The 19,028-nt window shown below is 38.4% G+C and overlaps 1 long non-coding RNA gene across 2 annotated transcripts; it reads left to right on the top strand.

Moving 5' to 3' along the window:
• Window positions 1-10,758: 10,758 nt before the first annotated feature.
• On the top strand, window positions 10,759-16,618 carry LOC102135722 (uncharacterized). Of its 2 annotated transcripts, none has more exons than XR_012415300.1 (3): window positions 10,759-10,961; window positions 15,704-15,752; window positions 16,523-16,618. It is a non-coding gene; the product is annotated as an uncharacterized lncRNA (long non-coding RNA). The 2 variants fall into 2 exon arrangements; XR_010588235.2 differs by lacking the exon at window positions 16,523-16,618 and adding an exon at window positions 15,889-16,236.
• Window positions 16,619-19,028: the final 2,410 nt, after the last annotated feature.

Raw genomic sequence — 19,028 nt, 5'->3', positions numbered from 1 at the left:
CTGTGTCTTGTGATCAATTCCAGTTTGAGTTATCTTCAAAACAAGGATAAATTATTGAACACTTTTGCATGACCGATACTATGCTAAATACTTTATACTTTATAGATCTTTTCATTTATTCATCATAGCCACTGTGTGAAATAGGTGCTCTTCATATTTTAGAGATAAGAAAAGCTTCTCATATTTTATAGATATGAAATGAGTTCATGGTTACATAGCTAAGAAGTAATATTTTTATAAACTTGATTTTTTTTCTCCTTCAAAGTCTAGTACAGTCTTTAAAACCTTTGGTTTCACATGACCAAAAAGTAGTTCCATTTCTATATAGTCTTAGGATATGATATCGATATTTTTCATCTTTAGAGAAGTCCCTGCACTGAAAAACTGAAACCTGTTGCATGTAAGCACACATGGTTCCCAGTGTCTTAATGTGTGAACTAGACCATCTGTGTAATATTCTTGCTTGTCGTCTTATGAATGGAAGCCTATTTGAGTTAATAATGTGTCACCTTGAGTGTCTTCTAGTATTTTCAAAAATTTCTGGGGTTTGGAATAGACTCATACTGAATTCTATGCTATCGTGGAGTCCATGGTGGTCTGAACATGTTGGCTAGAGTTTTTCAGGTGATAAGAAAAAGGAAATGGACCAGATTTGTGTCTAGTTTTATATTATCTTCAAACTTCATAATGCTTCATTTAATGGGACTTTTTCTTTTTTTTTAGATGGAGTTTCACTCTGTTACCCAGGCTGGAGTGCAATGGCATGGTCTTGGCTCACTGCAACCTCTGCCTCCCAGGTAAAAGCAATTCTCCTGCCTCAGCCTCCTGAGTAGCTGGGACTACAGGCATGCACCACCACACTCAGCTAATTTTTGTATTTTTAGTAGAGACTGGGTTTCACTATGTTGGCCAGGCTGGTCTTGAACTCCTGATCTTGTGATCTGCACACCTCAGCCTCCCAAGATGCTGGGATTACAGGCATGAGCCACAGTGCCTTGCCTTTTTTTACTTCTGAAATTGTTAAGTGATGATCTAATTTTATTGTAATCTTTTTCTTTTTTCTTTTGAGATGGAGTCTTGCTCTGTGGCCCAGGCCAGAGTGCAGTGGCACCATCTCAGCTCAGTATTACCTCCACCTTCTGGGTTCAAGTGATTCTCTTGCCTCAGCTTCCCTAGTAGCTGGGACTACAGGCACGTGCATCCACACCTCGCCAACTTTCGTATTTTTTTAGTATAGATGGGGTTTCATCCTGACGGCCAGGCTGGTTTCAAACTCTTGGCCTCACGTGATCTACCCGCCTCGGCCTCCCAAAGTGCTGGGATTACAGGTGTGAGCCCCCTGCCTGGCTACTGTAATCTTTTAGAGTAGGTTGAAATACCTTAAATTTTTAAATTAGTTGGCTCAGTAGACCCTGGTAAACAGTGGCTTTTGTGTTTCAGGCTGCAGTGTCTGGGTCAGTGTAAGCTTCAGATAGACTTACGGAAGAGCTCAGGGACATATATAGATCACAGAGTTATAAGACAGGTAAGGATCTCTAAATCCCTGCTCTTATTGTTCTTTGTTCTTTTCTGTTGTCAGATTATAAATATCATTTCTTAAAACTGGACAGAAATGGAAATGTTTATTAGCTTTATTTTGTGAAACTCAAACACAATCAAGTTCCAAAAGATGTAGGAGGTAAGATAGGATAAGTTTGCTTGTTTTTGGATTTAAAGAAATTGTTTTTATAAGCCCATTGGAATTTTTTTTGTCATCTTCCTGATAGAGTGAACATTTACATGATTTTTATCTTCTGGCAAAAAGCTCGAGCAATATGGCTTGATAAGTAAATAAAAGTAATACATTTCATTATACAGGGAATGATTGCCAAGTTGATTTTTGTGACTTTTTTCCCCTAAGTTTGAAAGCAACATTCAACTCTTATTGTAGAGGTAGTTATGTTATTACTTTTGAAATATATAGATAGAATACACCTGTAGTCCCAGCTATGAGGGGTGGTGGGAGGCTGAGGCAGGAAGATCTTTTGAGCTAGGAGAAGTCAAGGCTGCAATGAACTGTGATTGCACTATTATATTCCAGCCTGGGTGGCACTATTATATTCCAGCTGTCTCATAAAACAAAAAAAAAGAGGGGAGTAGGGGTTGGGATACATATTGGATATGTATATATAGGACAGTTGTAGAAAAATACTGATTCTTTAGTGATTTAACTTTTGACAGTTCTTGGCCGGGCGCGGTGGCTCATGCCTGTAATCCCAGCACTTTGGGAGGCTGAGGCGGGCGAGTCACGAAGTCAGGAGATCGAGACCATCCTGGCTAACACGGTGAAACCCCGTCTCTACTAAAAATACAAAAAAAAGAAATTAGCCGGGCGTGGTGGCAGTCGCCTGTAGTCCCAGCTACTCCGGAGGCTGAGGCGGGAGAATGGCGTGAACCTGGGAAGCGAAGCTTGCGGTGAGCCAAGATCGCGCCACTGGGGGCGACAGAGCGAGACTCTGTCTCAAAAAAAAAAAAAAAAGCTTTTGACAGTTCTGTCCATGGCAAATTTTTCTCCTTAAACACACTGGCTAATAACACAAGTTTAGGAAAGCATAGCAAACTTTTTTTGAATTCTTGAGAACATTATTATACATGTGACTTTTTTCCTTTAGAATGACTACAAACTCTGAACCCCCTTATTAGATTAGATTTAGGCTATTATGATCTCTTTGGGATACTTATCCTGAAGGAGCTGGAAGCTATAGTGGCCTCTATTCTTCCTGGGGATATAGAGAAGCTTAAGATCTCCTCTTTCTGGAACTTACCCTGGGTGCTCTATTTTAGCTTTCAGATTGGTTCATTTTTGACTTAGTAAAAATAATAATAATCTTTTTATTTGAATTGTTTTTTTGTTTTGTAATTCTCAAGGTTGACCCTGATAGTCCTTGCACAGTGATCTTCAGATCTTAAAAGAAAAACAAGGGATAGGAGACATTTTGCTTACCTTTTAAGGTAAGAAAATTGTTGTGAGACTCTATATCCTTCTAATGGGTGTATATTTGTACAAGTGTTTGGAAAACAGTTTGGTAAAGTGGAAGATACTCATACCCTATGGTTCAGGAATCTCGTGGATATATACTCCACAAGAACGAGTACGTAGGTGCCGGGAGACACAGGAATGTTCAGAGCAGCATTGTTTGTAATAGCCCCAAACAGAAAATAACCCAAATGTTCATTCCAGTAAAATGGAGAATTGTGGTATTCATAAAATGGCTTACAGCTATGTGGGACGAGATGGGCGAATCTTGAACATTATATTAAGCAAAAGAGACCAGACCCCCAAAACGTATTTTGTACAATTCCCTCTATATAGAGTTCAAAAATAGGCAAAACTCATGTTGGTTAGGGCACACATTCTTAGTGGAGGCAATATCGCCTGCAGTGGAGTGAAAATTGGTCCTTAGAGTGAAAGAAAATCTTACCTATTACCATGGTCTGCTGCCCCCCAAAGGGCCATAGAACATAATTGAAAAGAGAACTGAGAAACACTTATTTATGGATTCATACTTGGGCAGTAAAACTGTCAAGAAAAAAGAGGTGATTACACACAGAGTACGTTAAGGAGTCCATCTTAGGGAGGACTCCTAAGGTGGGAGGTAGGGAGGTGTGAACTGAAAGGTACGTCTGTGGGCTTCTTGGATCCTGGCTCTAATATCTTTCTGAAGCAGGCTGGTGGTTAAATGGGCAAATAATTTAGAATAACTTGTTAAGGTCTACCTTAAAGTATATTTTGTGTACTTTTCTGAATGTGTTATATTAATAAAGTATTTTTAAGATACTAAAAATGAAGGTTACAAAACAATAACAATGGAATCTAGAAAAAATGTTAATGATCTAATATGGAATCTAGATGTAATGGTTTAAAATCTATGGCTATATGAAGTATTTTGATGAAAAAAACAAAGACATAAAAGAATACTTTGTTGTACTTACTCTAAGGATGGTAGTGGTTTTCTGAAAGCTTCTGACTTAGATTTTCTGTGTGTGTATTTTTGCTTGGGAATATGTCTTATGATTAAACTGTCTTGAAATGACCCTAATGTCAGTATTTTCTCTGACTTTTGTTAGCATAGAAACTGTTGTGGTTGTCAACTGGGTTGTCTTCCTAAAGTATGAGTCTAGTATATATTGACTGAAGTTGCTAATGGTTACTTCTCTATGGATTCATATGGGTAAACGAATGAAGCACGCAGGCCTACAACAAAAAACAGACATACACACAAAAAGGAAGATATAATTTTTTTAAAAAACATTAAATCATATGAACATATGCCCAACACCAAACTTAAGAAATAGAACCTTTGGCTGGGCGTGGTGGCTCACTCCTGTAATTCCAGCACTTTGGGAGGCCGAGGCAGGTGGATCGCTTGAGGACAGGAGTTTGAGACCAGCCTGGTCAACATGGTGAAACCCCACCTCTACTAAAAATACAAAAATAAGCCGGGTGTGATGGCCAGTGTCTCTAATCCCAGCTACTTGGGAGGCTGAGGTGGGAGAATCACTTGAACCTAGGAGGCAGAGGTTGCAGTGAGCCGAGATCGCACCATTGTACTCCAACCTGGGTGACAAGAGCAAAACTCCATCTCAAAAAGAGAAAAAAGAATAAAGAAATAGAACCTTATCAGTACCTGTAGCACTCTGTGTGCCCCTCCCTTGTCATGTCCTCTTTGGGAGGTATCTTGAAAGGAATATGAAATATTGGCCAAGAAACTGGAGGATTTGTGACTGCAGGTGGTGTTTTCATTATTTTTTCCTGCTCTAGTTAGAACTTTAGGGAGGGGATGATCTGGGAGGTAAATGGCTGAAATTCTACTGGATTTGTGTTTGTGGCCCATGGCTCCTGATGCCAGAAAGAAGGGCCTTTTCTGGGGTTGGAGTATTTCTTAAGAGGCCTTGGAAGAAGGTGATTGCCTTGAGCTAACTGACCTTCTGAAGAGGACCTTAAACTGAATTGCCAAGTTATTAGTATCGGGATTCACAGTGTTTGGAGAATAGCAGGTATGACTCAGAAAGATTTGCAGGAAAGAGCCAGAACAAAATATATGTATGGCCTCTGATGTCCACTGTGACATGTTGAGAGTCATGAATAATAAGCAAAATGAAACTTGAGATAAAGCATAACACAAAGATGGGAGTGAGGGCAGGAGGGAATGCAACCTGGTCAGCAACTTGGCAAATCCAACTTGCTGTACTTTTAAGGAAGTCATTTTCTGATGTTACAGGCAACATCAGAGTTACTGACTTGAATTCCTAGGTAGTACTTTAAGAAGGGTCTACTTAGACAAGGATAGGTTCATTTAGAGAATAATAGCCAGGATTGGGAAGAGATTCTTTTCCATGTCCTAGGATAGCTGGTGAAATTGTGGATTTGGAGATGAAAGCATGAGGGTTCAGGTTCATGATAGCTTGTCTTCAACTATTTGAAAAAGTATGTATATGGAAGCATTAGTTTTTATTTTTATTTGTTTTTGGTGAAGACAGGGCATAAAACTAGAACTAATAAGTCAAATTACAAAGGGGTGATTTTCAACTCAATGTAAGGAAGTGACTTGTAACTATTTAGACCTGGTGATGTAGTCTTTGATAAATAGAATATTCTTCATCCTTATGAATAACTTAGAAGGCTGAGATGTTAAATGGGAAATCAGATAACTTCATGAGATCCTTGTAGAGCCTGAGAGTCTGGTTCAGAGTTAACATATACTAAGGTAACTCAAACTTCATTTTACCAGTCACCCTCAATCTTTATTTTCCCCTCCCTGAAGAACGCTTTTTATTTCTGTAAAATCTTGATTCCTGAGTTCCAGGGTACAGAGTTTATGGAATAGAGTCCCCAGGTTTTGATGTAGAGGATCCTCTTTCTCCTGTCTGAAAATATCCTTTAGTATTTCCTTTAGTGTGAGTCTGCAGATGGAGAAAATCCTTACTTTTTATTTCATTATTGAAGAATATCTTCACTGAGTGTAAGTTTCTAGATTGGCAGTTTCCTTCTTTCGGCACCTTGAAGATATCATTCTCTTATGGTAGCTTCCATTGTTTCTCTTGAAGTGTTTATGGTGCTTCAATCTTGTGAAGTCTTTGATCAGTTTTTGAAAACTCTCCGCAACCATATCTTCAGCTCTTACTTCTGTCCCATTCTTTTTTTCTTCCAGGACTCTACGTATGTGATAAACTTTTCAACATATTGTCTTTTATTTTCTCAATTTTCTGCCTTTTTGTCTTTCTGACCTTTTTTCAGTTTACTGAATCTGTCTTCTGCTAGGTTACTGCTGTGGTTAAACTTATCCATTAAGTTATTACTTTCAGTTTTGGTAGTTCTAAATTGCAGAATTTCCTATGGTTGATTTTCATAATTCATTTCTCTGCCAGGTTTTCAGTCTTGTCCTGTCTTTCCTTGCTCATGTTCAGCAGAGTTATTTTGAAGTGTGTCTGGTCACTCTGTTATCTCGATCCCTTGTGGTTTTGTGTCTGTTGTTTGCTTCTCTTATTTTCTGTTATGTCATTCTTAAGTCTCATGTGGCTTTTTATTTTTAGTGATAGACATTATATATGAAATATATAATGTGGAGCTAATTTGAAGCCTTGGATGATATTCTTCTCCAGAGAGGATTTACATTTGCCCCTGCCAGGGGCTTGGAAATTAGCGACCCAGGATTGTCTCATCCAATCAGGGATTGAGATGATTAAAGCTGGCCATCATTCCCTGTCAGGGCAATTTGCAGTTTGTTCTTCAGGTCCCCAACCTGAGGAGTGGGAGAGTTAGCAGGGCCTCTCCTCGGTGGATGCTGAGCTCCAATGTTTATCTCCCTGTGAGCTCTGTGAGGCTGTGAGTTCTAGCTCAGTTTATTAACCTCTTCTTCTCTGCTGTCATTGGAAGAAAACCCAAGGGGGAAAAAAGAAGACTGTTCTCTGGTATTCCCTTTTCTCAGCCCCTGTAATCATTACATTTTGTCCACTTTTCTATTCTCAGTGGGAAGATTGATCTAAGTTACCTAGACTGTCATCGTTGGAATGGTTCCTTTATATAGTTCTATTGAAGTGGAACCCCTTCATATGTTCCATAAGTTTACCATAACACTGTTCTGTTTGGGCCTGATTTTCACTTCATTTTTATTTGCTTTGGTTTTCATTTCTGTTCCTACTAATTTTACCTTTATGGCTTTCACCCATTATCTGATAATAAATGTACATATTCTTTTATAGATTCTTTGAAAATCTTCCAAAGAGTATATAGCATTAAGGATGTTCTTCAAATTAATTAAACTTGCTTATTTGCTTTTTAGGCTAACTTTCCATTTGATCCTCCATTTGTTTGAGTGGTGTTAACTGTTCTTTCAGGAGCATACGTTTAAGTGATTACTTTAAATTTTTTTTTTTTTTTTTTTTTTTTTTTTAGTTTAAAAAAACTTTTTTATAGGATTAAGTATCACTATGTTGCTCTGGCTGTTCTTGAACTCCTGGGTTCAAGCGATCCTCCCACCTTGCCCTCCCAAAGTGCTGGGATGACAGGCATGAGCAGCTGTGCCTGGCCTACATTTTTTTTAATACAGTGTGCACCAGAATCATTTGGAGAGCTAGTCCCAGGGTTTCTGATTCAATAGGTCTGTGGTGTTGCCTGAGCATTTACATTTTTAAGAAGTTCCCAGGTGAAGCTGATACTGTTGTTCTGGGGCCCACATCTGAAACCGTTGGTTATAAATCATTATGTTGTTGATAGGTAGAGATTTTAGTGATATATGTGTATACACACACACACATATATATTTACACATACACACACACACATATATACACATTTTAATCATAAAAACCAAAGGTTTTTCAAACATAAATTGTGACTGAAGGTTTAGAGAATGTTACGATTACAGAGTGGTCCCCACATGCCTGTGATCCTAATTGGTACTTCTAGGAATAATCATGGGAAGTCTCATGGACCTGTGGAGCTGGCTGTGGAGGTGATAGTTGCAGTGTAGTAGAATCAAATGGTAATTGTCATGCAGTTTTACTGAAATTTGTATTGCTTGTTTTTTGTGATTGGAAGTCTTACAGAACTGGGGAAAAGATCACGGTTTGCTAGGTTAGTTGTGAAATGTTTTGTAGACCCTGAAAGTATGAGGAATTTAAAATAATGAGGATTTTCAAACACTCAGCTGACTAATTCCATTATGTGACATAATCCACATTACGGTGATTAAAATCTAAATATCTCCAGCCCTTACTTTGATCATTTCTATGGTTGAGATAGTAATAGTTGCATTTAGGGTAAAAATATGAGTGACTACTTCAGACTTCAGAACTCTCTCCAGAAGAGCTTTGTTGCTACAGTTATTTTTACTTGTATTTGATGTACATGCTTATGTATGTGTTTTGGGGGCTAAGATCCTGTTAAGAATCATTATTCTGTATAATCAAAATACATATTAACTGTGGTGTTGGTACTACAGAATACTTATCTGGACATGATATCCACCAGTAAAAGAGAAAAAAAACTGTGGGTTAAAAAAAAAAAAATCAAGAGATGCAGAAAAGGCTTTTGACAAAATTCAACAGCCTTCATGCTAAAAACGCTCAATAAATTCGGTATTGATGGAACGTACCTCAAAATAATAAGAGCTATTTATGACAAACCCACAGCCAATATCATACTGAATGGGCAAAAACTGGAAAAATTCCCTTTGAAAACTGGCACAAGACAGGGATGCCTTCTCTCACCACTCCTATTCAACATAGTGTTGGAAGTTCTGGCTAGGGCAATCAGGCAAGAGAAAGAAATCAAGGGTATTCAGTTAGGAAAAGAAGAAGTCGCCGGGCGCGGTGGCTCAAGCCTGTAATCCCAGCACTTTGGGAGGCTGAGACGGGCGGATCACGAGGTCAGGAGATCAAGACCATCCTGGCTAACACGGTGAAACCCCGTCTCTACTAAAAAAAAAAAATACAAAAAACTAGCCGGGCGAGGTGGCGGCGCCTGTAGTCCCAGCTACTTGGGAGGCTGAGGCAGGAGAATGGCGTAAACCCGGGAGGCGGAGCTTGCAGTGAGCTGAGATCCGGCCACTGCACTCCAGCCTGGGTGACTGAGCGAGACTCCGTCTCAAAAAAAAAAAAAAAAGGAAAAGAAGAAGTCAAATTGTCCCTCTTTGCAGATGACATGATTGTATATTTAGAAAACCCCATTGTCTCAGCCCAAAATCTCCTTAAGCTGATAAGCAACTTCAGCAAAGTCTCAGGATACAAAATCAATGTGCAAAAATCACAAGCATTCTTATACACCAGTAACAGACAAACAGAGAGCCAAATCGTGAATGAACTTCCATTCACAATTGCTTCAAAGAGAATAAAATACCTAGGAATCCAACTTACAAGGGATGTAAAGGACCTCTTCAAGGAGAACTACAAACCACTGCTCAGTGAAATAAAAGAGGACACAAACAAATGGAAGAACATACCATGCTCATGGATAGGAAGAATCAATATTGTGAAAATGGCCATACTGCCCAAGGTAATTTATAGATTCAATGCCATCCCCATCAAGCTACCAATGAGTTTCTTCACAGAATTGGAAAAAATTGCTTTAAAGTTCATATGGAACTATGATATATAAGTTCATATGGAAACTTATGATATAAGTTCATATGGAAATACTATGCAGCCATCAAAAAGGATGAGTTTGTGTCCTTTGTAGGGACATGGATGCAGCTGGAAACCATCATTCTTAGCAAACTATCACAAGAACAGAAAACCAAACACCGCATGTTCTCACTCATAGGTGGGAACTGAACAATGAGATCACTTGGACTCGGGAAGGGGAACATCACACACTGGGGCCTATCATGGGGAGGGGGGAGGGGGGAGGGATTACATTGGGAGTTATATCTGATGTAAATGACGAGTTGATGAGTGCTGACGAGTTGATGGTTGCAGCACACCAACATGGCACAAGTATACATATGTAACAAACCTGCACGTTATGCACATGTACCCTAGAACTCAAAGTATAATAATAAAAAATAAATAAAGAATAAAAACAAAAAACAAAAAAACCTTAGTATTATGTATGGATGTGCCAAGCTCATTTTGAGTTTCCCCACACAGTAAATGAATATTGGTTTTATTATTTAATTAATTAATTTTATTGAGACAGAGTCTTGCTCTGTTGCCCCAGGCTGGAGTGAGTGGTGCAATCACAGCTCACTGCAACCTCTGCCTCCCAGGCTCAAATCATCCTCCCACCTCAGCCTCCTGAGTAGCTGGAACCACAGGTGTATGCCACCAGGCCAAGCTAATTTTTGTATTTTTGATAGAGACAGGGTTTCACCATGTTGCTCGTGTTGGTCTTGAACTCCTAGGCTAAAGCGATCCACCCCACTCAGACTCAAAAAGTATTAAGACTATGGGTCTGAGCCACTTTGCCCAGCCTAATATTGTTTGTTAAAATTTTTTATTTATTTATTTATCTTTTGCTTTTGTTTTTCTGTTTTAATTTTTAGATTTCTATTTTTTTCAATATTGTGTTTTAAGAGTTTACTTACCTGAGGCCTGCAGCCTAATCTTTGCCATATCTCCCCAAGTGTTCTGTGAGTGCTAATATAGTGGTATGTTCATAGATATTTGTTTTGTGGGGATTGCAAGGATTTGGGGAAGCCAGGTTCAAAGTGTCTTTTACCAAAGGACTTCTTGGAAGCCTTAATGCCATTTTCTGTTTTTCCCAAATTTGTTAATTAGTGCTCCTGACAGCATCTCAGAGGACGATGCCCTCTGGCTTACTCTCTGGGAAATGCTGCTCTGTTGGAAATCTGGAGTTCTGAGTGATTCCCATCTGTTTTCTGCTGCACAGCAGGACATGCTGAAGTGATTCCTTCATGAGCAGATGTTAGAGGTCTCCTTTTGACAGCTTGTTACAAAATTGATCACAAATATACTATTAGGTGAGTGTAAGTCCCCGGTTGGGTGTGAAGCAGAGTTGTTTAGAATTGTGTACTGTTTTATTTTGTTACCTTTAAATCTTCTCTGGGCTGTTTTGGTTTCAGCAGTAAAATTGCTATAAAAAGTACTTCTCTTGGCATAAAACCTCATGGTCAGTTTTGGAAGTTCAGTGTTAGGTAACCCAGCCAAATACTTACGTATACAAAATAAACACAAGACTGAAAAATAGCAAATGTTTAACCTTTGTGTCTCTTACTCACCATACCAGCCTTTTACTAGCCACCAAGCCATAGTTCTTTTGTTTTTCATAGTTGAATGTTAAAATGTAAGGGCTTTTTAATGAAGCCCTTACTGATTGGGGAGAAAAGACATTAGCATTGTGCTTTAGTTTTATGCACTGGTTTATAAAATTGTGTATGTTGCCTCAATATTCCCATAAGCACAGGAAAGGAAAATGGGTCATTTTTTTGTTCAGAATCTTACTTGAGGAAAAAAAAAATGATCAAGGAAAAGATTTGGATAAAAATCTGCAAATTCAGGATAAATGTATGAAAACATTTGAAAATGTGATTATACAATGGACTAGTATAGCTTTTCAACATTTTGTTGTAAGAATGCCAAGAATGTAAGTGTATGATCTTCGTATACCACCTAGAATTGAGACAAATACATGAAGTTATGAGTCATGCCATTTTCAGTTTTAAAATCTCTCACATAGTTTCTTCAGTGATTCTTTTTTGCAACAGTGTGTTATGGTCCTCATTATTTGGATAAATAATTTGAATAATAAGTCAGCTTGTGACCTACCCAAATAAATCTTGATTCCTAATAAAGTGTTTTTCATTATACCAAATGCCAGTTATATAAGAGGAGATTAAAAGTACTAACTCTAAGTACCCTATTGATTATCATATGCTACCCATAGGTCAGGCATGGTGGCACACACCTGTAATCTCAGCACTTTGGGAGGCTGAGGGGGATGGATCACTTGAGGTCAGGAGTTCCAGACCAGGCTTACCAAGATGGTGAAACCTCATCTCTACCAAAAATACAAAAAAATTGCCAGATGTGGTGGTGCGTACTGGTAGTCTCAGCTACTCAGGAGGCTGAGGCAGGAGAATCGCTTGAACTCGGGGGGCAGAGGTTGCAGTAAGCTGAGATTGCACCACTGCACTCCAGCCTTGGTGGCAAAGATAAACTCCATCTGAACAAAAAAGAAAAAGAAAAGCTAAGCATGGACTTAATTTCTCTGAGGTTTAAAGCTGCAAAGAGTTGCTCTTCATGAAGTAGGTGGGATCTCAGTTGGGCAGTGAAATGTGAGTGGGGTTTGGTCAGTTGGTGGAGGTTGCAGGAAGATTATTTACATAGGTGAAAAGTAAACACAATCAGGTATCTAGGAAAGAGAATGAGAGATTCAGAGTACATGAGACCAGTTTGAGCTATAACACAAGGAGGGTAGGATTCATGTAGAAGAGTTGTAGGAAATATTGCCGATGTAATGTTTTGTACTGAAACATTTCTGTGAATTGGTGACAGATTTTTTTTTCTAGTAAGTAAACTATTACCCCGGATATTCATCTTGCTATGTAACTGGCTGAGAAACAGGGGAGTAACAGTAAAGAAACTGTTTTAGAATAAATCTGGTGACAGCGGAAGAGAATATGAGACACACTGTGCTCACAGAGCCTAGAAGAGTGTGACAGTGGTTGAGGGCCACGCCGTCATCTTAGAGTGAAGTGAGGAGAACCTATGTTGGTTTGGTAGTCCTGGGAGTGGAAGGAGGAATGACATGTGAAAGCTCATTGGAGGCAGAATCAAAATGGCTTGGTCTTCATAGTCAACTATTAAGTGAGGAGGAGGAGTTATTGGCTGACTTAGGAAGAAGTAAAAAATGTGAAATACCAACAAAACACCAAGCTTGCAATTTTAGTCAGGGTAAAGCTTAACCGTTGTGTGATTCTAGATAGATTATTGAGCAGTTTTGTTCCATTTATTTTATATCCCATATCTTTGAGCTATGATCCTATTTCTTTATTTCTTGACATACCCAAACATTTTTGAAATGATTGTGATACAGTTTTTATATAAGTCACACCCTTTTAAGTGTACATTTCAGTAGTTTTTTTTAGCATATTCAGAGTTATGCAGCCATTACCACTACCTAATTTCAGAACCTTTTCTTCTCTCCAGAAAGAAACCCTGTACCCATTAGCAGTCACTCCCTATACACATTTCCCCCACCATTGATCCTGGCAATGTCTGATCTAATTTCTGTCTCTGTAGATTTGCCTATCCTGGACATTTCATATAAATAGAATCATACAAAATGTGGCATTTTGTGACTGACTTTTCTTTAAAGTGATTATAAAGCAAATGCCTGAAGAGGCTAAGCTTAGGAGAGTGCTTGCTGTGCAACTTTGACAACTGATTTTTTTTTAAGTTGAAAATATTACTGTGTCTGTATATGTGACATATTATCCTTAGATGACCCTTGCTTCAATTATTCAAATTTTTTCCCCTAGTATTCTTGAACTGTCTCAATATTCAGTAGGATCCCTTTGGAGACAAAGAGCAGTAAGAATTTGGAACACATATTGACAAAATGAATGTAATTTAATACAGTAGTAGAGTCAACCACTTTTAGGTGTCGATGCTGCTGGAAGTATGTATTAAGGAAAAGTTTACTTATCTTACTTTTTGTGAAGGTACTAGAACTACTTCTGTCTTCTGTTTAGATTTCAACAAACATTTGCATAGCTATTATGTGGTTGTACAAATGTACTTTCTTTTGACCTGAAAATGCAAAATCTTCTTTTCTTCCCACTATCTGAGACTCTGCAACTTTAAAGGAAGAGTGGGGTACTTTAAAGGAAAGGTGGTGATGGTTGGATAATGGGTAACAATGTCTACCATATGCTTCCTTTTGCCAAAACAAGTTCCTGTCTACCATCAGCATTTCCAAAATTTGAAAATTAAGTGTTGTGTTAACTCATTAACTAATGAATAGACTTTGAGCAGTTGTGGAATCAAAATTTCAGTGAGTACCTGGATGTTCTAATTCTGTTAAATCAATGAGTACACATTATGTGAAATATCCTCTTAGCCCAGTGGCAGATTTAAGGAGTGAGAGATCAATTTCTATGTTTCAGAAATCAAATACACAAAGAATAAAAATTTTTAATCCCATGATTCTTTGCCTGAGTTTAGTTTTTTGGAGAGTTTTTCTTTTAGATTTTCTTTCCTTTCCATTAAACTTTCACTTTGAAAGGTCCCAGGGTTTGGTCAAAGCAAGTGGGAAAGCCACTTGCTTGGATTCTCCAGGGCAAAGGAGTTAAAGAGGACTTCTTTCCCTCATTTTGTTATTGAATAATGTCATGATAACAATTATTAAGCTGAATGGTCTACAGTAGAAGTTTTTAGATGCCTTCTCTGCAAAACAATTTGGTTTGTCAATGCAAGGATGCCTTTGGTTAGCTGAAATGGAAGATGTGCAGGCTAGAGTGGTCTTGGCAAGTCTTCTGGGGGGAAATACAGCATTTGGAAGGGTAGGAAGCAAAAGGAATCTTAGGCAAGGGAAAGGTGTGGCCAGAGCCCCAGAGGAGAGAACAGTTTGTGGTGGACTTGGTGTCCACGTAGATCCAATCAGTGTCTTAGCTTTTGTGTTTTCAAAATTACCACAGTTTTTGTTCTAAAACTATCTTTCCTTTGATTTTATTTTAGGCATGCTATCTGTGTATTTTGAAATTTAAAATAACATTAAAGGAGAAATGAAATGATTTTGTTTGAGAAAGAGTTAAAAGGTTAAAACATCTTGATCTAAATAATTTTCTTTCTTTCTTTTTTTTTCTTTTTTTGAGATAGAGTCTCGCTCTGTCACCCAGGCTACAGTGCAGTGGCACAATCTCAGCTCACTGCAAGCTCCACCTCCCGGGTTCACTCCATTCTTCTGCCTCAGCCTCCCAAGTAGCTGGGACTACAGGTGCCCGCCATCTCGCCTGGCTAGTTTTTTGTACTTTTTAGTAGAAACGGGGTTTCACCTTGTTAGCCAGGATGGTCTTGATCTCCTGACCTTGTGATCCACCCGTCTCGGCCTCCCAAAGTGCTGGGATTACAGGCTTGAGCCACCACGCCTGGCCAATAATTTTCTAATGGGAGATTTGGTACATCCCCAGAAGTTGTCTTTGGTTCAGAGAACAGTCTTCAGGCTTAGAAAGGACTTGAGGAGTCCCACAGAGGAGCCACATGCTGTGAACCATTTGATTCTCACAACAGAATGGATAAAAATAATTTGAACCATGAAACCATGCAGATGTTCATATTTTGGATAGGGTAAGGTCAGTGCCATTGTCAGAGGAAAAACCCTTGGCCATCACAGGATGGGAGAGAAAGTTTCCGTCGTAAAGAATACTCAAATATCATTGAAGGAAACGGGTTCTTCTGCCCTTATTCTTTGGATTATTTAGGGCCAAGTTCTTAGTTTTTGACATCATCAAAATTTCAAAGTATTCTGTTCTAGGAGCCATTTCAAGCAATTAACTAGAATTTCAGAGCAATTACATGAGAGTAATACCATTAGAATTTTTAAATTATCCGTAGTCCTATATCCTTAACAAGTATGTTCATGCTTGCATATTCTCTTCTTATCTTTACTTTGTGTGTACTTTCTTAATAATGGCACATAGAAATTGTTTAAGCAGGAATAATTCTCGAGATAATTTTATATGTTTCCTTTTTTCTTTTTAAGGTATATATTGGGTGAAGGAGCATTATGTATGGAACCTCTCACAAAACAGGTGATTATTTTCTTATAATACTCAGTTTTCACATGCAATAGAGTGTTTTGATTATGTAAGTTAGATGGTAAGTAGAAGGTTCTCTTAAAGACATTTTAGTGGGTTTTTTGTTGTTGCTGTTGTTTTTTCTTCATAGCTCCTACTTTCAAGAATGAAAAAGGTATCCCAGCACTTTGGGAGGCCAAGGTGGATGGATCACGAGGTCAGGAGATCGAGACCATCCTGGCTAACACGGTGAAACCGCGTCTCTACTAAAAAAATAGAAAAAAAATTAGCTGGGCGTGATGGCAGACTCCTGTAGTCCCAGTAGTAGAGTCAACCACTTTTAGGCAGCCCCCCGTACTTGGGAGGCTGAGGCAGGAGAGTGGCATGAACCTGGGAGACAGAGCTTGCAGTGAGCTGAGATGGTACCACTGCACTCCAGCCTGGGCAACTGAGTGAGACTCCGTCTCAAAATAAATAAATAAATAAATAAAATAAAAAAGGTAAACCAGTAAAATGACATTGTACTTGGTGCTGAATCTATGCTAGGATAGGCATTAAGAGTGACCTTTATTTAAGGTTCTAATTTGCTCATGTTGGGCACTTAGAACATTGGTTTGCTGTTTTTTGTGAGATTCTGGAAATGTTCCAATTTTACTGTTTCCCTTTGACTCCAGACTTTGTAACACTGGTCTGCTGCTGTTAAGTTATATGCCATTTTGTTAGGGCTTCTCAAGTGGGAATCAGGAATGCTGCGGTGTTCTAGAGATGTTTTGTTCTTCCTGTAGGGCTGAAGCAGTGCCTACTCCATAGAATTAGTCATCATGCAAATAAATGCCACCCGAGTCAAAGACAAAGCCAAAGTGCAGCTTGGACCAAAGAAGGTACTTCTATTAAGAATTTTACATAAACCATAAGATACATTTTATGTTACTTTGTGAGCCTACTTCCTGTCTTAATTCTTTCTGAGAGAATTCGTTTCATTTTCATTTGATTTGTTTTCTCTTTGTTACAAAGATGATCTATAGAAAATATAGAAGTATAAGAAAATTAAAGACACTGACTAATAATCACTTAATGATTTAGTATCTGTTTAGTCTTTGTTATATTTACTGTAGACAAATATGTCTACAGTTGTAAATTTATTATTGGTATGTATACCCTAGTAAAAGTTATATGTACTTTGAAGTTTTGCAAAGTTCATGTTATAGAATTAATTCCTGATGAACTTTTATGTGCTAGACACTAGTCTTTTATTTATTTATTTTTACTTTTTTTTCCCTCTGTGCCTATGCTTACCAAGTCTTTTTATTTTTTACTTTTCACTAGCTCTTTCAATCCTCTTAATAACTTAAAAAGAGGGTATTATTAATATCTGCATTTTATGGATGAGGCAACTGAAGGCAGGTAACTTGTCCAAGGTCACAGGTGGCAGAGCAAGGATTGGAATGAGACAGCCTGACTGCCCTAGGCCCTACCAAGAAGAGCTGAGAGCAAGCCATGGGGCAGAAGGATGTTGGTCAGGCTGGTTTTCTGTTTAGTTAACATGAAATGCAGGCTGTAACCTTAATTCTAGGACATTACAGAGAAAGCCTTCCAAAGGCAGAGGTTTTCTTTTTACCATGACCATGACTTTTTAGCAAAAATATGATTTTGTTTAAAGGCAACATGGTGTTCTAAGAAGCTTCCACTCACACTCTTATGGGGGGAATGGTAGTTGAACTAAATAGTGAAATGCTGCAGCACATGGCCTTTAGGCAGCTTCTGACCTATTTCTATGGTCAGGAAAGACACCCATCTTTCCCTGCTGCCCACAGCCTCCAGCTATTCACCTTCAGAATTTCCTAGTCTGTGATCACATTCCGATGAGAGATCTGCTTTGTTTTTTCCAGGGTAGCAGGAAGTGAGTCACCACCTGTACTAAACAGTCTAGTCTTCTGTGTATAAATGAGCAAGGTTGGGGAGCCAAATTTGAGAACCTTGTGTAATCCTGAGATTCTCCAAGAGAATCCAAGAGCATGTCAGGATTATGCATGGTGGTAAAGTGGTCTCATGTTAGTTGTATCCACAGCTCTCATCAGAAGCAGACACAGATACTTTTTGTAGGAAAGCATCTCTAACTTAAGCCTGTAGGATTCCCGAAGATTAAAAACAGGCAATTATGAATTCAGTCAAATCATAGCATTCAAGTAGTCTCAACCCAACATATTTGAGAATTGTCAGAAACAATGAATAATATGTTTCCCAAAGACTGTAGGTTTTGGAATTATCAGATACAGAACACAGACTTCAAATATTAGAATGGTGAGAAAATAGTTACATGTGAAACCTAATATAGAAGAAAGATGGACTCATAAAATTGAGCAACCAGTAAGACCACCAGGAATGATGAGGAGGACCTGAAAAGAAAATGGATGAAATAGAACTTACAGAAATAAAATAAAATAAAATATATAGCTGAGTAACCTGTAATCCCAGCACTCTTTGGGAGGCTGAGGTGGGAGGATGGTATGAGCCCAGGAGTTGGAGACAAGCCTGGGCAACATGGTGAGAACTCATTTCTATAAAAAATACCCCACCACCACCAAAAAAAAAAAAAGCTGGATATGGGGCATGTGCCTATAGTTCTAGCTAGTCAGGAGGCTGAGGTGTGGGGATCACTTGAGTGCAGGAGGCCAAGGCTACAGGTACATGCCCCTGCAGTCCAGCCTGGGTGACAGACTGAGACTCCGTCTCAAAATGAAATGAAATAAAGAAATAAAAAATGTAATTGTTGAAATAAACTCAGTGGATGGATTAGACATCAGAAGAAAGAATTAATTGGTTAGACAATTACCTCCCAAAAGTAAGTCAGTATGTTACACAGAGAGACATGAGGATAGATAACAGGACAGAAGTTGGTGGGGTTGTGCAGGGAGGGAGATCAGAATGAGGTCTAAAATATGTCTTAGTGGAATCCCAGGAGGAGATATTAAAATTATAGTAGAAAGTGAGAGAAATAGAAGTTCTAAAGGTGATAGAAGGAAGTCCACATCAATCAGTCACAACAAATGTAAATGGACTAAATTTACCAGTTAGACAGATGGAACTAATAAAACACTATCCAGCTGTTTTAATCCATCATATTTAAAATATGAGGATATGAGAAGATTGAAAGATTTTATAAAGGAGAGAGAGTGATAAAGATATGCCAGTATACATTAATCAAAAACAAGTGATGGAGCTTCAGTATCAAACAAAAAAGGATTTTAGAACAGAAAGTGTTAGTAAGGACTTGATGCTAAATGACTGTTA

Source organism: Macaca fascicularis, chromosome 7 (assembly GCF_037993035.2).
Source record: "Macaca fascicularis isolate 582-1 chromosome 7, T2T-MFA8v1.1".
NCBI classification, from domain to species: Eukaryota; Metazoa; Chordata; class Mammalia; order Primates; family Cercopithecidae; genus Macaca; species Macaca fascicularis.
The sequence above is the reverse complement of the archived record's forward strand: the minus strand, read 5'-3'. Positions and strand labels throughout refer to the sequence as shown.